The sequence below is a fragment of a genome, unplaced genomic scaffold, assembly GCF_019419815.1.
Source record: "Pyrus x bretschneideri cultivar Hongxiangsu unplaced genomic scaffold, Pyrus_bretschneideri_v1 Contig25, whole genome shotgun sequence".
Classification (NCBI taxonomy): Eukaryota; Viridiplantae; Streptophyta; class Magnoliopsida; order Rosales; family Rosaceae; genus Pyrus; species Pyrus x bretschneideri.
In genome coordinates, this window is record NW_025999557.1 from 3038795 (window position 1) to 3058505 (window position 19711).

Genomic DNA, 19711 nt, shown 5'->3' on the forward strand with positions numbered 1-19711 from the left:
TTAAAAAAAAAAAAAAAAAAAAACCAGAAAATTGTTTAGAGGCGTAGTACTGTATATCAATATCTTTGATACTCTACATCAATCATTCTGACATATAATTATGGATCCACAAGTGCACGCTCCCTGTGCTATTGTTCATTGCCTATTTAGGCAATTTCCTGCAACATTGTGTAAAGTAAAATAAAATTTTGTTATAGTTATCTATGATCAAGTGTAAGCGTTAATACGTGTTTCATCCTTCTATGCAATTTTTGTTAGTGTCATATCTTGAAAAGTTAGCATCTCAAGCGAATGGTATTTACCACTTTCCTTTTAAATGAATTTTAAAATCAACTCCAGTCCATGTTTGTTTAACAATGTGGTATCATTCATTATATAGTTTCACAAAAATCATGCATAATTCTTGCTGAACTTGGTTTGGTTTTCTTTCGTTTAGGGATAGGTTGAGTGAATCACAATTTGACCAAGTCTTGAATGATGAATTGAGCCAGATCATTGAGGTCTCTTTGTCAAGTTAAATTTTCATTTTTTTTTTTTTTTTTTTGGTTTTTTCATTTGTAATCCTCAGTTATTGACTCAAACATTGCTTAATTATGAAGTGAATGAATTTGCATAATCTTAAACATAATTTTTGATCCCGTAGCAACGCACGGGCATATTTACTAGTTAATTAATAGGCATGACATGTACATATCACTTACCACATTAAATAATATACTAATGGTTAAAAAATGCGGTCTCTCAAAACAAATTCAACAAACTATAGTTATATTTTCTTTTTCTTTTCTTGGATATGATGCTTAAGTTATTTGACAAACTCATAGTTGAAAACTTTAACAGTGAGTGCATGACAATTAATTTATTGCTTAAACATCCAAATTTTTAAAAGGACATAAAATTCTTACGTATTCCATCACTTTATAGCACTTATCACATGACCTAAGACTAACACTATTATGTAACCAAGTTTCCAGAAATATCCTCGTTACACTCAAGCTAGTTCAGTAATTCCACGTCTCTATCCAATTGAAGGTTTTAAAGTCTATGACCAAATTGTTTACACTACAAAGTAATATGCGGTACCGTTTGGTACACGCGTAGATGGGCCATAATAGGAAGGAACAGAGGTTCCATGCTACGTTTGGTGTACGCTCAAGTTGGAATGGAATGAAGGATTAAATGACAATCGTACCCATCCACTCTGACGAGTTTGACCTTACCTGAGTCACCGTTGACGAGTTCAACGTCATCCTTCACATCTTCCGCCTAATCCTCCCTGTCCCATCCCTCGAGTGATGGCATCAGCCACATCCTGCTAGTGGGTGGTCTTGAGGTTTTCATGATGGAAGGTGACAGTCTCGTGGTGGGACTAGCAAGGAGCAAAGAAGCGGTGGGAGAAAGGTGGGGTTGGGTTTACTGGGTTTAGGTTAGCTTGGATTTCCGGGTTTGTGATGGAGGAGGAGGAGGAGGCTACAGGAGAGAGGGAAGGTAGAAAAGAGGAGGCTATAGGAGGGGTATTATTGTCCAAAAAGTTATAATTTTGTGTTCCATGGGCTGGAACAAGTTGTTTCCGCGGGGGGGGGGAGATGGTGGCACAAAAAATTGACTAAAATTCATTCCACGGGACAGCGCGTCCCAAGCAAATTGGCGCACCAAATATGAGATGAGTGCGTCCCATCCCACTGCATTCCGTTTTGTCCAATCCCACGTACCAAACGGTACCTAATGAACTACACCAATACTATCACCTCACCACATGTCACGCAACGGATTTGGCCCAAACAACCACAAGTAATATGCTTTAATGGATTACACTAGCACTATCACCTCATCACATGTCATGCAACGGATTTGACCCAAACTAAATTCGAGCAGGTGACACGTCATTTTACTTTTAAGAGAAAAATGTAATACTTCCCGTTCTCCCAAACTGAAATAAACAATTTATTACCATTTCCTACAAATAACCTGAAAATGAAATTACAAAGGTTCCAAAATCCAGAATAAAGGTAGAAAACATCTAACGTGCACAATGTTGTCAAAATAGCTACAAAACATCTAATGTTTTCTAAAATGAACAAAAATCTGGTACAGGTCTTCAATTATACACCAAAATATGTGTCAACTTCTCACCCAAACTGCTGAAACGGAAGGAAAAAAGGGTGAGTTGCAAAGCTCAGTAAGCAACATTATCTTAAATGAAATTATTCGAATGCATAATCAAAGGAGATGGATTCAAGAGCTGCAATAGTATGGACACAAGAATCCAATGAATTAATAACAATACAAATAGCTTCTTTAATTCCTCATCAGTAAATCCAATGAGGTTTTATTCACAAGGTGGTTACATGACTTTATCCAATTGATCAGAGGTCCAGACTCCTTCACAAAGAAGGCATAAACACTATGATTCAGACGAACTGAATCAACCACAAGTTCAAATGTTATTCGACGTACGACTACAAACGATTTGAACAATGAAAAAAAAGGCAATGATATCTGAGTGAATAATCAAAAGAGGTGCAAATGACAAAGAAGACGACTGAAAACTGAATCAAAGCTCAATAACAATGCAGCATAGAGATTAAGAAAGATGGAAGCAAAGCAAACAAGACAAAGAAACTTACTTGATTCACTATGTTCCAAACTGTGAAATCCAGCAACTACCACTTACACTAGGTTTCTCTCAAACTCCAATCTCTTAGTTGTGGTTCTGTAATAAGCAAAAATGGGTTGAGAAAAGAAAAATGTGTTAATAACAAGGAGACAACTTTCTTTAAGCAGGTGGTGGAAGGTTACTTCAGCTGTGGTTTTGCTTGCCAAGAAATGGCTGCTTACTTCGCTTAAAGCAAAGTGAAAACTTGTTATGCCCCCACTTGCGAATACGAACTATTTATGAATTAGGAAGTGAGCCATATATGATATATCTTAGCTATAAAATATTGATAATTAACAATAATATGAACAGGAAATATCATCTTTACCATTTTAAACCAATCCCTTTCTACACTCTCTATTCCCTTTCTTCCATCGTTTGACGCATTTCAATTTTCTCTCTTTTTCTTTCCTGCCAAATATGACTAACGATCCTATTATCCCACCACCAAACCCCAAACATCTAACTAAATTCCCCCACTCTCTTAGCTAAAGCCATATATGATATATCTTAGCTAAAGCCATACGATTGCTTGTATTGTGTGGGTGCGCACATATGTGACGTGTACGTATAATTGAAAGAATCCATGTCAATTTGCATGCATTATCAGTTGTCTACGAGTGTTGTTATCGACTATTTTATGTTTCAGAATTCGATGCTTGGAATTGTTCTTGTTTGGGTTAATATTTGAACGTTGAGCTTAAATGAAGGAAAGCCCAATAATACCTAATAAAAGGAGACTTGCCCAAAGCCCAGCACCAAGCCTAGATGCAAATTGAAGCCTTCTCAGTCAAATATAAGCCATTTGTTTACCATTGAAGTGACAACTGATGGAGACTAACCTACTACCAGCCAAAGAATACTTTTCAGTGGCATTCCAAGTAAAAAGTTGATGACTCACTACCCTTCAGATGCTTTCGGGCAAGAACAAAGCTACAACAATCGGGCTAATTTTCCTATAAAAAGAAGAAGAGGCCCCAGAGATAAGGACACTCAACCAATCAAACAAACAAACATACAAACTCTACTCTCAATCCAGATTTGCATCCAAAAGTTGAAATCAACCCAAATTCAGTCATTTTTAGCGACAAGCTATCTCTTGTCTAGATTTCATTAGAAAGCCTATCTTTCTCTAGTTTAAAGCTATGCTACCTTCAACCATCATAGTATCGATTCCCTCATGTTGTCACATCCCTACTCAGGCCCCACCACATCCCGGGCTCGACTCCACCGTAGCACGATATTGTCCGCTTTGGGCCCCAACCATGCCCTCATGGTTTTGTTTATGAGAACTCACACGAGAACTTCCCAGTGGGTCACCCATCATTGGAATGCTCTTGCGTGCTGCTCACTTAACTTTGGAGTTCTGATGGAACCTGAAGCTAGTGAGCTCCCAAAAGGCCTCGTGCTAGGTAGGGATGGGAATATACATATAAGGCTTAGAGGATCTACTCCCCTGGGTGATGTGGGATGTTACAATCCACCCCCCTTAAGGGCCCGACATCGTCGTCGGTACACACGTGGCCAGGGTTAGGCTTTGAAACCAAATTGTCACATCTTGGCCCAGGCCCCGCCACATCCAGGGCTCGACTCCACCATAGCATGATATTGTCCCATTTGGGCCCCTACCACGCCCTCACGGTTTTGTTTCTGGGAACTCACACGAAAACTTCCCAGTGGGTCACCCATCATAGGAATGCTCTTGCATGCTACTTGCTTAACTTTGGAGTTCCAATGGAACTCGAAGCCAGTGAGCTCCCAAAAAGCCTCGTGCTTGGTAGGGATGGGAATATACATATAAGGCTTAGAGGATCCACTCCCCTGGGGGATGTGGGATGTTACATGTGCAATCTTGTTTACCATCTATCCCGTTTTAGCATATAAACCCCTGTTAACACAAAGAGAAGTGATTGCAAGAAGTTCAACCTTGACAGACAAGGTGAAATCTTGCTTGAAGCTCTTTGTTTGTTTTCTGAATTTGTAGATCTATTACTTAGTGCATTCTTCAGTATGTATTCAAGTTGTTTCCATCAGTTTTCCTACTTTAAGAGTCTCATTTGTATCTGGATCTAATCATTTTAATGAATATGCTTTCATTAAAATCAATCAAGAACCAAGTAAATGACTTAGAGGGCCTTGGACTCCCTTCATTTGAACATACAAGACTATGAACTAAAAGTCCTTGGTGACAAGGCAAGAAAAAGAATTTAATGTGGACTTAACCCATCCACGACAATCCTTTGATAACAAGAAGTCCGAGTAACTTGGGGTGCAAGTAATTGACTAAAAACACTCTTGTTCTACATCTGCTATACTGAGATAACAGTGGCACGCCTAGCACTTAGTTAGTTTTGATTATGAGCCTTAAGGCCTACCCCTAAGGCCCCACAAGGGCACATTTCAAAACTAACTTTGTCATATTCTTGTAGCACATCAACAAGCAAGAGCCCCGACTACACATCCAAAGTGCCAATCCTTTGGGGAGCTGTGCTGAGGTTGGAGGATCCTTCCCTAGAGAAATCTTCGCCCGAATAGTTCTAGTCGGTCAGCACTTCGGAAACCCTATAACTGCAGTACCATGTACTATTTCCAACATTTGTCATTCAATCTTGGGTAGTGCCTTGGCAACGTATGTCTGAATTTCTTTCCGTATGTAGTAGCCATGGAACAGTTGGATTTGCAGTTTTTGGTGCTGGTTTGTGAATAAGTTAAACATGTATTGGTGGGTTACACCTCTATTACAGAGATTATATAAATGTGGTATGAAAAACGTGATAAGTGTAACACTACTTGTTTTTATTTTTCTTTCCTATCCTATGTCCGGTTCACCATTTCCATTCTTTTATTTTGGATATGATTGCCTCTATATCGGACAAGAAAAGTTACAAATAGTCCAATCCAAAAGATTGAATTGGGGAACAAGGGAGCAAGTACACAACTTTATCCAATTGATCTCACTTACATCTACAAAGTTTAGATCAAAAGATTTCAATTTTCGGCTTATCATCTTATACCAAAAAAAAAAAAAAAAAAAAAAATCTTCAAGTCATTTTGAGAGAAAACTTCTCTCAAATTTTAACCCAAAGCCCAAGTCCAACAACAAAGCCGGACCCTTTTGGTACCAAAATTCCCCCAACCAAAAACTTAAATACCCCGCCAAATTCAAATATTGGCTACTAAAACTCAAATGAAAACGAAGACTCGTAACTTTCAAAGTTCCCACAACAAATCTAGTTCGTTCGTCTAGTATTTCAATTCAAATCCCTAATCTCTAATCCCAAATCAAAACCTCAAAAGAGATCAAACTCTCTCAATCAATCTTCCCACCAAATCATTTTGCCCATTTTTATTTGCCCAAAAACCAGACCAACAAATGGATCAGAGATTCCATGGCCCACCTTCTCTCAAGAGATTCAGACTCGTGTGGCAGCAGCAGAAGGATGCCCTTTTGTCCCCTTTGCACATTCCGGGGAAAAAGCGAAATGCGCTTAGGGGCCAACTCATTCTCCCTGACCTTGTTGCCTCTGCCGCTACCGTCTCACCTATTCCGTGCCTACCAAGAAAATGGTTTGGGCGTTTCAGCTCGATTTGTTTCCCAGAGAGCACCTTTCTACATTGGACCTTAATGTTGAGTACAAGTTAATTTTTGGGTCGAAGTCGGAAGAAGAGGTGGTGGAGAAAATGGAGGAAGTGGAGGATAAATCTGAAAATTGCTACAATGAAAATATCGAGATTACCCAAGAGCAAGAACAGAAAAGCTAAGAAATTGCAGGGGATGAATAGTGCAAGGAAGAAGAAGATGATGGGTTTTTTTTGTGCTGTTTGTCAGAGCGCAGATGAAGATCCATCAGATCCAATTGTGTTCTGTGACGGGTGTGATCTGATGGTTCATGCCTCCTACTATGGAAATCCCCTTGTAAAGGTATCTTAAAGGCGATTGGTTCTGCGCCAAATGCGCATTTTCCGTGGTGCATTCCCAATACATTGAGTCCTATTCTTGCTGCTTGTGTCCTTTCAATTTAGGCGTAATAAAGCCCACTGGAGACAGCATGTAGGCACACATTGTGTACGAGCTTTATGTCATGGATGAAGAAAGTTGAGGTTCCACCATAACACTAATTTGCAATATGGAGAACAGCCCAATTACTTATAAACTCATGCAAGGTCTCTCCTCTCATCAATGTAGGATTCACTCTCAATACGCCATTTTACGTATGGCGAATTTTCAAGCCTAACACGTAGATAACATTACTCAAGTGACGTTGAGCAAGTGTGGTCGATGGGCTTCACACGTGGGCCATCCTATTTTGATACTACGAAGAAAGTTGAGATTTCACCATAAAATCAATTGGCAATATGAGAAGTAGCCCAACTACCTTATAAGCACATGCAAAGTCCCTCATCTCATCAATGTGAGATTCACTCTCTACACTGGAAGTGTTATTCAAGGATCCCGAAGGCCAGGAAGGGATTAATTGCTCCAAGGTTTTGGAAAGGCGGTGGAAGGAGAGGTGCTATGTTTGTGAGAGTTCAAGGGGGTGTGCTATCCAGTGGTCTGAGCTTAAATGCCCTTTGGCATTTCATGTGAGTTGTGGGTTGAATGAGGATCTTTGTATTGAGTACAAGGATGGAATGAATAAGGGAGCTATTGCCACAAAATTTCATCACTTGAACAACTACTTGTACTGACTTGTAGACCCCTTAGTTGTGAAAACTTCATAGACAAGTAATAAAGGCCATTTTGAAAGAAGCCTTCACCAATCATCTTTCCGGTAACTATGTCCTAAAAAGTCACATTATGGGGTGAGAAAATTGCTAGGCAAATTAGTGTTTGGGTGATCCTTCCTACTGACATGAGATTGAAAGGAAATAATGGAACATAAAGGACAATGGACTGAACTTTGTTTGGATATTAGCTTAATTTTCCTTTTGCCCATGACTGAAACTTCTCTACCATTAACAACTGATACTTAAGATAACATTTTTTGAAAATCATGCAAGTTTGTAGGTTGGTTTGTCATGTGATCAATGACACCCATATCCAATAATCATGCACAAGACTTGTATTTTGAGCTATTGAAAAAGTATTTAAGATACCTGCAGTGTCTTCATGTGGTATTCCTTCTGCTTTTGCCAAAAACCCAGTGAACTTCCCAAGGAGAGTGGTGTGGTTCTGGGCTCCACTTCTCACTCTTTCTTCACTCTAACCCCTCCAATTTTGCGTTGAAGGTAGGAAGCAAACTCATTGATCAATGTAGTAGGATTTGACGTAAAATCTAACAAACCACCACTGGGAGTTTGACGTGCATGGTTTAGTGAGGAAGATGCTGCAAGATTGGACCCATAACTGCTTTTGAATGGTTGGTTTAAGCTACTTTGAAATGTCATTTGTCATCCTTGTTGAACTTAGGTTTTAACTTTGGATGAAGTATCCAGCATCGATCTTTGGTATGGCCAATTCCAAGGTGACCAATACGAAGACAGTGATCACATTTTAAGTCTGACCTTTTTCCCTTGTAAACCCTTGATTTAGGTAACTTGTGTTTTGAAGCATATGCCCGAGCTTCTCGCACACTGGACTTGGTGTCAAGAGACATGACTCGCCTTTTAACTTCTTATCATTGTATAGTGGCACATACACTGGAAAAAGACCGAAACTTCGAGTTGATCAAGATGTGGCTCCTCAAATCTTCATACACTGAACTTTGACCGACTAACAATTGGAAGATTTTTTCTTCCTCAGCACTCTTCAACAGTACAGTAATATCGGTGGTATGAGGCCTATAAGCGTCCAACTCGCTCCACATCGACGTTGTAGTGAGGAAAGGTCACCGAGATGTTGAACAAAGAACTTACTTAATTTCTTGTTTAAGGGTAACATTATCTCTTTTGAGCCGAAAAACTCTGGTTGAGTTATTTGGTTGTCATACATTTCTTTACCTTGTCTCATATTACTGCTGTGAAGATTCAAAATAGTTGAAGATTTTAGCGATTTTCCTCTCTGTGGAGTTAAGTAACCATGACATGATCAACTGGTCCTTGCTCATCGATGATGCATAATATGGAGAGGTGTTCTCCGGTGCTTGAATGATTCTATTGATGAGGCTAAGCTTAGCTCTTCCTCAAAGGGTTAGAATTATTGCCCTTGACCAAGGGAGATAATTGAACTCGTTGAACAACACTAAATTAAACCTTTAATTAGGGTTGATATCAACCTCAGAGATATTGGTAGACGATGAGGCAAGGGTGCTCTCATCTTCTAAATTTATATGCAACGGCTAAAGGTGAGAGAGAATCCTTTAATTTATATGCAACGGCTAAAGGTGACGAGTGACCGATTAAACCTTACAAATACCTATGCTTCAGATTAGACATGCACGAATTTGTGGGGACATTGTAAGTTTTGCCAAAACAAGGCAAGGAAGAATCAGCTTGACTCTGGTGGTTCAAGTGGTTCTTGAGATTAGCGATAAAGTTACTTTGGTGCAGGTTGAATGAGAGAAGTCAGGTTGAGGTTTTATGGGTTAGTTAAAAGTCTACATTTCCGGAAGGAATTAACAAAATATAACCCAGAGGAATACTTCAATTCTTATGCCGCTTAGAATTTGAGTTCCATCACAGTTCTCAAAGAAAGCTCAAGAGTTGCCAGGAGCGTCATGAATTGAATAACCCCTGTATAAGTTAGAAGTTAGATTAGACAAAGAAAAGAAGAGAGGGAGTGATCAATTACTCTTTACACATACACAAAAAGAATGTTGAATTACTCTTCCAAGTCTCCATTTAAAAAATAAAAAGAGCAGACTTCTCTCACAGTATAAACGTGTACTAGGATATATTTAACTACCTAACCTAAAATTTTAAGCTGTTTCATTTTATTTTGCTTATTGTAGTAATTAGCCTTTGTGTTCATATCACATAAAATCATTGATATTTGTGTTAATCTTCCAGTTCAAGCCTGCAAGCAAATGTCATTGTTTTTGGTGACTCCGAATATATAAATGTTTTTAGTACTCTTAGTTAACCCTGCAGAGTTCCAGAGTTCATCCTCTTGTTATCTTAGGCTCCAGTGTCAACAACTTTGATCTTGCAAACATTTCTAACTCCATGTTGTTTTGTAATGGGGTGAAAAATTGTGGCTATGTGTCCTTTGATCTGTTTAGGCGCAAATATGTAACATTTACGATTTAAATGGTGAGTACTACTTGCAGGTGATGCCTTTATCAGGATATTTTGTGAGCAAGCCTTTGAATTTGCCATCGTATTGTGCAGCTGGTTTGATATTGGTTGGTTGCTGCCCAGGTGGTATGTATCTGTGCCAGTCTTTTCGTAGATATCGTTGTTATGTTTACTCAATCTTCACCGCTCTTTCTGAATACAATTTTTCCCAGGTTAATTCGTTGCAGGAACAGCAACATTGTAACTTGTATTGCACGGTACATGAATCATCTGAAATAGCATCAACTTTGTAAGGATACGAAGGTTCCAGATTATGACAGGTGTCAAGAAGTTAAGTATTAAGTTGTTGAAACCAGTTAGTGGAGTATACTTAGTGCGTAAGAAAAGGCTATGACAATATATATACTTGTACTGCTACTGTAAATTCATTCAACACAATTGAGATATTATTCAGTGATAGTTTTCTTCTCTTCGAAACTTTCTCTTCTCTCTCTCTCTCTCTATATGCTTTATCTCTCTGATAACACCATTGCAGAAGCTTCATCTTCTGCATCCTGACATGGTATCTTCGCTGGTTGAGGATTCGTTTCTTCGATCCTGAGATCCTTTCTGCTTCCGCGCACTCTCTTTGAAGATCGGTACATGTTTCCTTCTCTGATTTGATGCTACCAGTTTCTCCTTTTGTGAAATTGCGATCTGTGATTTGTTTCTGCTGACTGCTCGCCATGCGTTTGAAGAAATGTCTGACTGAAATTTCTCTCTCTCTGCTTTGAAATTCTTTGTTCTTTCTCTTTGATTCTGATCTCTGCTTCTGTATATTCAAGATAGTGCAGTTTGAAACCATAATTTTTCAAATATTTTCAAGAAATTCCTCAATCTTTGAAATTGTGATAGAACTATGGTGACTTCTACTCCGTTGCAAATTGTGCAATCTCCGATTACGAATCTCATTCCAAATGTGAATACATCTGTTACTGTGAAGTTAGATGATACAAATTATCTTGTTTGGCACTATCAATTACAACTGTTACTTGAAAGTCCTGGAATTCTTGGATTTGTGGATGGATCTCGTCGATGTCCTTCTCGATTTGAGAAAGATTCTGAGCTTGAAGGAGTTGAAACTGATGATTTTCAAATCTGAAAATGTATGATCGTGCTCTCATGCAACCCATCATTGCAACACTGTCACCCACTGCTATGTCCTATATCATTGGATGTGTAACTTCATATGATATGTGGACCAATTTGAAGGACAGATTTTCTACTATCACTAAGGCTAGTATTTTCCAGATGAAAACTGAGTTGCAGAACATCAAGAAAGGTGCTGATTATGTTTCTCAATATCTTCAACGCATCAAAGAGAGATCATTTGTGTTGCTGGTGTTACTTTTGAAGATGATGATGTGGTAATTTTAGCCCTTAAGGGTTTACCAGCTAAATATAACACTTTTAGAACTGTTATTCGAGGCAGAGATAATGTCATCTCCCTAAAAGACTTCAGAGCGCAACTATTGGCAGAAGAAGCAACCATTGAAAATAGTACAATTTCTGAGAGTTTTGTCACTGCTATGCTTGCTCAAAGCAATAATGGGAAGGGGAAAGCATTAATGATTGGAGATAATGTTTCTAGTAGCTCTTCTGGCGGATCATCTTAGTCTCAGGCTTATAATTCTGGCTCTTCTAGTGGTTCTCACTCTAGAAGTCTATCACATCCCAATGGAGGTTTTACTGGTTCTTCTAATTACAATGGAGGCTTTCCTACTTCTGGCTTTCAAGGAAGAGGAAGAGGACGAAACAATTTTCATTCTCCCTTCAGATTCAATGTGCTCCTAATAATGGTGCTGGAATTCTTGGCTCACCAAAGCCTCGTGTCTCTACCTGTCCTGAGCATGGCTTTGATATTCATGTGTGTCAAATCTGTAACAAAAAGGGTCACCTAGCTTCAGATTGTTTTCAACGGCAGTCTAGCTCCATTTCTTCATCATCCAGAGTTCAATGTTAGATTTGTTGGAAGTTTGGCCACACTGCTATTCAGTGCTATCACAGGGAAAATTTCTCTTACCAAAGGAAACCAGCTTCCTCTAATCTCACTGCCATACACACCATTTATCAACCTTCTGCACCTCAAGAGTCTTTTTGGGTGGCTAACACGGGTGCTACTTCACACATGACCTCAGATCTTGCTACTCTCAATCTGGCAAAACCATTTCCTAGCATTGAAACAATCACCATAGCTAGTGGTACAGGTTTGAAAATCTCTCATATTGGTTCCACTACCTTGAAAACTCCTACTTATGCATTTGAGTTGAAGAAAATATTGCATGTGCCTCATTTGTCTCAACATCTATTATCCATATATAGATTGTGTAAAGACAACAAATGCAGATTCATTTATGATGAATTCTGATTTTGGATTCAGGACAAATTCACAAGGACAATCCTCCTCCAGGGACTGTGTAGAGATGGTCTTTACCTTATGCCTTTCCATGTTCCACACCACATATTTTCTCAAGCACAAAAGTACACTGCATCATTCAAGCACCAAGCATGCTATCTTGGACAACAAGTCAAAATAAATTTGTGGCACAAACGATTAGGGCATCCATCCAACATTGTTGTTTCTACAATGTTGAGTCAATCTAAAATCCCTACATCTGTTGATAATGTGTTTTCTGTTTGTACAGATTGTCACGAAGGCAAGTTCACCAAACTGCCATTCGTTTTTCCTGCAAATAAAGTTGTAAAACCCTCAGAAGTGATACATAGTGATGTTTGGGAGCCTTTTTCTACTATCTCAGTTGAAGGTTACAAATATTATGTAAGCTTTGTCGATGAATGTACCAAGTTTACCTGGATCTTCCCATTAGTAAATAAAAGTGAAGTTTACAGTGTCTTTATTCACTTTTATAACTTCTTAGTTACTCAATTCTCTGCCCATATTAAAGTTTTTCAAAGTGATGGTGGTGGTGAGTATACAAGCCACATATTTACACAGTTTTTACTTGATAAAGGTGTCATACATCATAAGTCATGTCCCTATACCCCAGAGCAGAATGGTCTAGCTGAAAGAAAGCATAGACACATTCTTGAGACCGCTATTACCCTTTTACAAACTACTGCATTACCATCACAGTATTGGTTTCATGCTTATACCATCACCCTATAAGAGTATGATGAATGAATTTAATCTTCAATTTAAAATATTTGCACTAGTGGATACCACAAAATATTATGTTCTACTTAATGGAAGTATAAAATAAACTTCAAGTGTTTGTTGAATCTATCGTTTTGACGGAATACACATTCTACAAAACTAGTTTCAACGATCTAACCGTCAAACTTGTTTGTATGTGCTCCAAGATTGCATACGTAAAAAATTGCAAAAAAAGACATTTAGATATTTGGTAACGGGACGAAACCTTTCAACGATTATAAATGAAAACTCACGATTTAACGGCTATTTTAACTATAATTTTGCTGATTTTTTACAATTATACTCCTCAACCCTATAAGAGTACGACAAACGAATTTGATCTGCAATTTAAAATATTTGCACTAGTGGATAGTACTATTTAATGTTTATTTCTTTATCATAGAATACTATATTAAGTTATACACATTTTTGCTCAACGATTTTATTTTTAATTTTATGGAATCTTCTCCATATGTATTCTAAGTTATATGATCTATTTATTGTAGAATTCAAATTAAGCATCAAACTTATTTCAAGAATATTCCAACGACACATGTGACCATTGGTAAATAATTGATTCCAACAAAACCATATGCCTTAAAAATTTATTTTGACAAAGAAAAAATTTTGTCGCAAAAAATATGATTGCTTTCGACAACAACTAATCACCCTCGAAAATATAAAAGCATTACCGAGAGGACTTTTTTTCCCTCAAAAATATAAAAACATTACTGAGAGGACCTTTTTTTTCCTCGAAAATACTAATCAATTTCGTCAACATGAGTAAACCTTCAGAAATAACCATTCTATTTCCAATAAGAACTTTACTCGTCGTTAATACAATTAGCGCCAATTCTTCCCGCCAAACAAAAGTGCATTTCCGACGAAACTTGAGACTTTTTCCGAGGACAGTATGTGTGTTGGTAATAAAAATTTGTTTCATGCCATGTTACCGACAACCCATATTTTATGGTCGCAAAATGTGCTTTTTACAACAGTTTTTTGGGCCCTCAGAAAATCTTCGTCGGTAATGACTACTTTTGTTGTAGTGGCACAATGTGTTTTTGTAGGGTATGCATGCCAATTTAAGGGTTACTTATGTCTTAATCCAATCTCTGGAAAAATCCTTGTTTCAAGGCATGCATTGTTTGATGAGGAGAGTTTTCCTTATTCTTCTCTCATTCAATCTGTTGGTGCATCTTCATCATATATACCTCCATCATCATCTGCACTATACAATCCACCTTTGGTCACTTCACAGAATGTCACAGTTTCATCACTTCCCACTCAATCTTCTTCTTTACCCTCTCGAGCCATAGAGTTCTCATCTATTGCAACCCCAATGCCTCAGAGTGTTCCAATACACATATTCCTAGGGCTCTAGAATCTTTTCCTACCACATTAGCAACCTCTGAATCATCTACACAGTCTATTGTCCCTAGTGATCCAGATTTTCAAACTGAAAATCTGCAAGTTGTCATTCCTCTTCCTACTATGAATTTGGACCCTATGCAAACTAGGTCCAAAAGTGGGATAAGGAAAAAGAAGGCTTTCTCTGCGAGTGTTCAGTCCTCTGTTGATATTATAGAACCTACAACTTTTAAGGCAGCTACTAAAGTTCCTGAATGGAAAGTTGCTATGCAAGAAGAAATAGATGTTTTGCATGCTCAAAATACCTTTACATTGGTTTCTATGCCTCTAGATAAGAATTTAATGGGTTACAAGTGGGTTTATAGACTCAAAAGGCATCCTGATGGTTCCATAGGTAGATACAAGGCTCGATTAGTAGCTAAAGGCTACAGTCAAGAAGAGGGTATTGATTATAATGAGACCTTCAGTCCAGTTGTCAAACCTACAACAGTTAGGTTAATCTTAGCCTTGGCTGCATAGTTTAAATGGTCATTAAGGCAATTGGATGTTAAAAATGCATTTTTGCTTGGTGATCTTCATGAAGAAGTCTATATGTCTCAGCCACACGGGTTTCAGAGTGCTAATCATCCTTCTCATTATGTCTGTAAGCTCAACAAGTCTTTGTATGGTTTGAAACAAGCTCCTCGAGCTTGGAATGAGAAATTCACTAGCTATTTTCCTAGATTGGGTTTTAAATCTTCGCTTGCAAATTCTTCCTTATTTGTTCAACACTTTTCTCTTGGCACTGTGGTTCTGTTGTTATACGTGGATGATATCATCCTTACTGGGAGCTCTTCTGAGTTAATTGATGCAATTATTACAGACTTGACAAAGGCATTTGATATGAAGGATTTGGGGCAATTGCACTATTTTTTGGGTTTGGAAATCAATTATTTGTCTATAGGTCTATTTGTTTCTCAAACCAAGTATATCAGAGATCTACTTCACAAGGTTGATTTACAGGACTCAAAACCATGTGCTACTCCTTGTTTACCCTATCATAGGTTACTTAAATCTGAAGGTGCTCCTTATCACAGCCCTGAACAATACAGAAGTATAGTAGGTGCTTTGCAATAGTTAACGTTCACTAGGCCTGATATTGCTTTCTCAGTAAATCAGTGTTGTCAGTTTATGCATAGTCCTATTGATTCTGATGTTGTGGCTGTCAAGCGGATCTTAAGGTATCTCAGTGGTACTTTGGATTATGGCCTTCATTTTCAATCTAGAAACCTACACTTGCAAGCTTATAGTGATGCTAACTGGGCTGGTGATCCCAATGATAGGAGGTCTACATTTGGACACATTGTTTATTTTGGTTCCAGTCCCATCTCTTGGGCTTCTCAGAAGCAACATACAGTCTCTAAGTCCTCCACAGATGCAGAATATCGAGCTCTTACCATTGCAGCAGCTAAGTTGGCATGGGTTAGGCAGCTGCTATGTGATTTGCATATTCCTCTTGGTGTTGCCCCAATGATATATTGTGATAATATATCGGCTATTGCTCTATCCTCTAATCCTGTGTTCCATTCCAGAGTGAAGCATATAGAAATAGATTGTCATTTTGTCAGAGAGAGGGTTATTCGAGGAGACCTCAATGTTCAACATGTTTCTTCCAATGAGCAGTTTGCAGACATCTTCACCAAGGGCTTGTCTAATTCTTTGTTTCATCAACATTGTTACAATCTTATGCTTGGATCATCCAAGCATATGATTGAGGGGGGATGTAAGGATATAAAGGTTCCAAATGATGGCAGGTGTCAAGAAGTTAAGCATTAAGTTGTTAAGTTGTTAAAAACAATTAGTGGAGTATACTTATTGTGCAAGAAAAGGCTATGAGAATATATATACTTGTACTGCTACTGTAAATTCATTCAATAAAATTGAGATATTATTCAGTACTAGTTTTCTTCTCTTCGAAACTTTCTCTTCTCTCTCTCTCTATATGCTTTATCTCTCTGATAACACCATTGTAGAAGCTTCATCTTCTGCATCCTGACAAACTTGTCGTAATTGTCCCACCCCTTTATGTTGCCAGCCCCAACAGAGTGTTGGTGAGTTGGATGGGTATGTTATATTGAAAAAATATTACAGGATTGGCACGCCTACATTTCACTTGCACCTTGCGTACCATCTTGCTGCTCTGATGAATAAGACCGAAAGGGATGATACTAAAACTTTCAAAAACTAGGGTGACAAAAGTCTACTTTACTCAGAGGATCTGATGACCTTGTTGTTTTTGCAGTGGAAATGTGGCACTTTCGGTTTTAATGACAGCAGCAAGCACGTTATCAGCCGTGGTTGGTAAACTGACATAAATTTCTTTTGATATTTTTTTGTTCTTTAAGTGGTGTACTGGTATGGTCCGAATTTTTGCACATACATTGAAAACTGGTTAGAAAGATAAGTTTGAATCAAAATTTCTGCTAAAACTCGCGGAAAAATTATATTCTGATTAACATTCTGCAATATCTATTTCTTTTGCCTGTCAAAAGCTACGGGGAGGATCAAACTATCTCCCTTTGGAAAGATTCGTTAAATATGAATTATGAATAAAATTTTCCTTTGTTCGATTCTCAACCTAAAGTGATCTGCTGAAAGATCAGACCTTAACCCACCGTTTGGACATGGGAAATAAACTTGAAATTTGGACAAAAATCAGAATTTTTAAATTGAAATCACCAATTCTCTTGTTTGGATTTATAATCATAGAAATTTGGCTACCACTTACTATTACTAATGACTTAAATTATAAGCTTTTTTCAAGGAACCTTACTTCTTTTGCCCTTTCATATTGTAGATCATGATCATGACCCCATTTCTCACAGCTAAACTTGCCGGCCAATATGTTGCAGTAGATGCAGCTGGGCTGTTATTCTCAACACTGCAGGTAAGCTTTCAATCGTTTTGCCTTCGTCTTGTTATAGCTGTTGCTGTTTTTAAATTATATAAAGGTACCATATGCTTTGAACACAGGTTGTGCTTCTCCCTGTTTTGGCGGGTGCATTTCTGAATCAGTATTTCCAAGGCCCGGTTAAATTCGTCTCCCCCGTGATGCCACCCATTGCTGTAGCAACTGTAGGTGTTCTTTGTGGGAATGCAATTGCCCAGAGTTCATCTACAATCCTTACGTCTGGTAAACAAGTGGTACTTGCTTCCGCTCTTCTTCATGCAAGTGGATTTTTCTTTGGTTACATCTGTTCAAGGATGCTTGGGCTCGATGTCACATCATCAAGGACCATCTCCATCGAGGTTGGCATGCTGGTAAGCATCATTGGGTTGTTTTTTCTTATTCTGGATTTCTTAAAAGAGAGTTTCACAGGTTTTCCACTGCTATTTACTTTCTAGTGAAAAGACATTGCATTCATTTATTCAATCGAAAAGACATTACAGTCAATTGTTAATTTCATTTTGTACCAAAGCCATAGATTGCTTGTATTGTGTGGGTGTGCACACGTGTGATGTGTGTGTATGTATGATTGAAAGAATCCATGTCAATTTGTATGCGTTATCAGTTGTCTGCGAGTGTTGTTATCAGCTCTTCTATGTTTCAGAATTCAGTGCTCAGAATTGTTCTAGTCGGTCAGCACTTCGGAAACCCCCTAACTGCGTTACCATGTGCTGTTTCCAGTGTTTGTCATTCAATCTTGGGTAGTGCCTTGGCAAGATTCTGGAGACAGATCGTGCCAACCCAGAAGCAAGATTGAAATGTCTTGTAAAATTTTTAGACGAGCAGTACAAACTTCAATCATTATGTTATCGTATAAGCTGGTATTTGTCGGAATTTCCTTTCGAACGTTTTAGTTGCAAAACAGTTGGTTTTGCACTTTCCGGTGCTGGTCTGTGAATAAGTTGAACAATGTATGTACTTTGCTTTTCAAATGTGAATCCTTTGATTTTCTCTCTGGATTTTATCTTAATGTTTCACATATTTGTTCATGTATCAAAAGTCCTCCAATATTCCATTATTTCAAAGATAATAGCACGCCAAAATTTCAAAAATATCTTCACATATTCTGGCTTGCTCTGAATACCATTTCGTTTTCAGTTTTATTTTTTTTTGTTATGTATAGAGGGGGAATATGAAGGATAAAGGAGGGATGAGCAAAGATGGAGGAATGGCGGCGGGAGGTTAGGAAAGAGTAAACAAAATGAAAACTGAAAACTAAAATCAATTTCTAGTAGGTTTTGTTTTCATTTCTTATCCTACGTCCAGTCCACCATTTCGGTTCTTTATTTTTCCATATATATTCCCTCTATCTTGGACAAGAAAAGTTACAAATAGTCAAACCTAAAAGGAAGATTGAACTAAGGAACAAGAAAGCAGGTACACTATTTTAATCAACTAGCCTAATTTACATATACAAATCCAATTCGTTTCTCTTATATTTCAATTTAAACCCTAATCCCTAATCCCAAATCAAAACCTCAAAAAGTGTCCCAAACTTCTCAATCAATCACCCCACCAAATCATTTCCACTAATTTTCATTCGAATAAGATCGTTTATTGTATACTTATGCGAGAGATGTCTAATTTATAAATTTTCATTCGGATCGGTAGGCCTTGTAGATGTTTATGTCTGTCCTCTAAAGATTTCTTCCAAATATTTAGATACGTGGTCTACACTTTGTGTCCGACTATACATCAATGCATTTTAACACTACTACAAAAAACACTTTGGTCAACGAAATAAATTTGTTGCACGAAGTATAATTTCGTTGCGCAAGGTTTTGTTGCACGAAGTATAATTTCGTCCTGCAAAACCTTGCGCGAAGAAAGTTTGGTCACGGATAGTTCATCTCGCAAAGCACATGACCATAGAGTTTGCACGATGAAATATTTTAATGTTTTAAATTTTGCTTTAAATTTTTTTAATTAAAACAAATAAATTTAATATTTTGCGCGACTAAATATTTTGTCGCACAAGATTTTTGACTTTTTGTTTTATTATTTCTTATATTAATTGTTTACGCAACAAAATATTTTATAGCACAAGATTTTTCGAATTTTTACTTTTTTAATTTAATTTAATTGTATGATTTTATTTTTTTTAATTACTTTAATTTAAATTGACATATTCAAAATAAAATTACATATGAAAAGTAGTGATCAAATTATCCAATATATAATATATTCAAAATGTACACATAAATTAACAAAGTACAATATAATAAAATCCTAATATAAGTCTATTGTGGTGGTAGTGACAGGGGATATGTTTCGATAACGTCCTAATCCTCAACTTTAGCCGTCAAAATTCTCGACGATTACCTACACA

At 37.6% G+C, this 19711-nt stretch overlaps 1 pseudogene; it reads left to right on the forward strand.

Moving 5' to 3' along the window:
• Nucleotides 1-9795: 9795 nt before the first annotated feature.
• Nucleotides 9796-18337, forward strand: LOC103965411 (annotated as a pseudogene).
• The last annotated feature ends 1374 nt before the right edge of the window (nucleotides 18338-19711 follow it).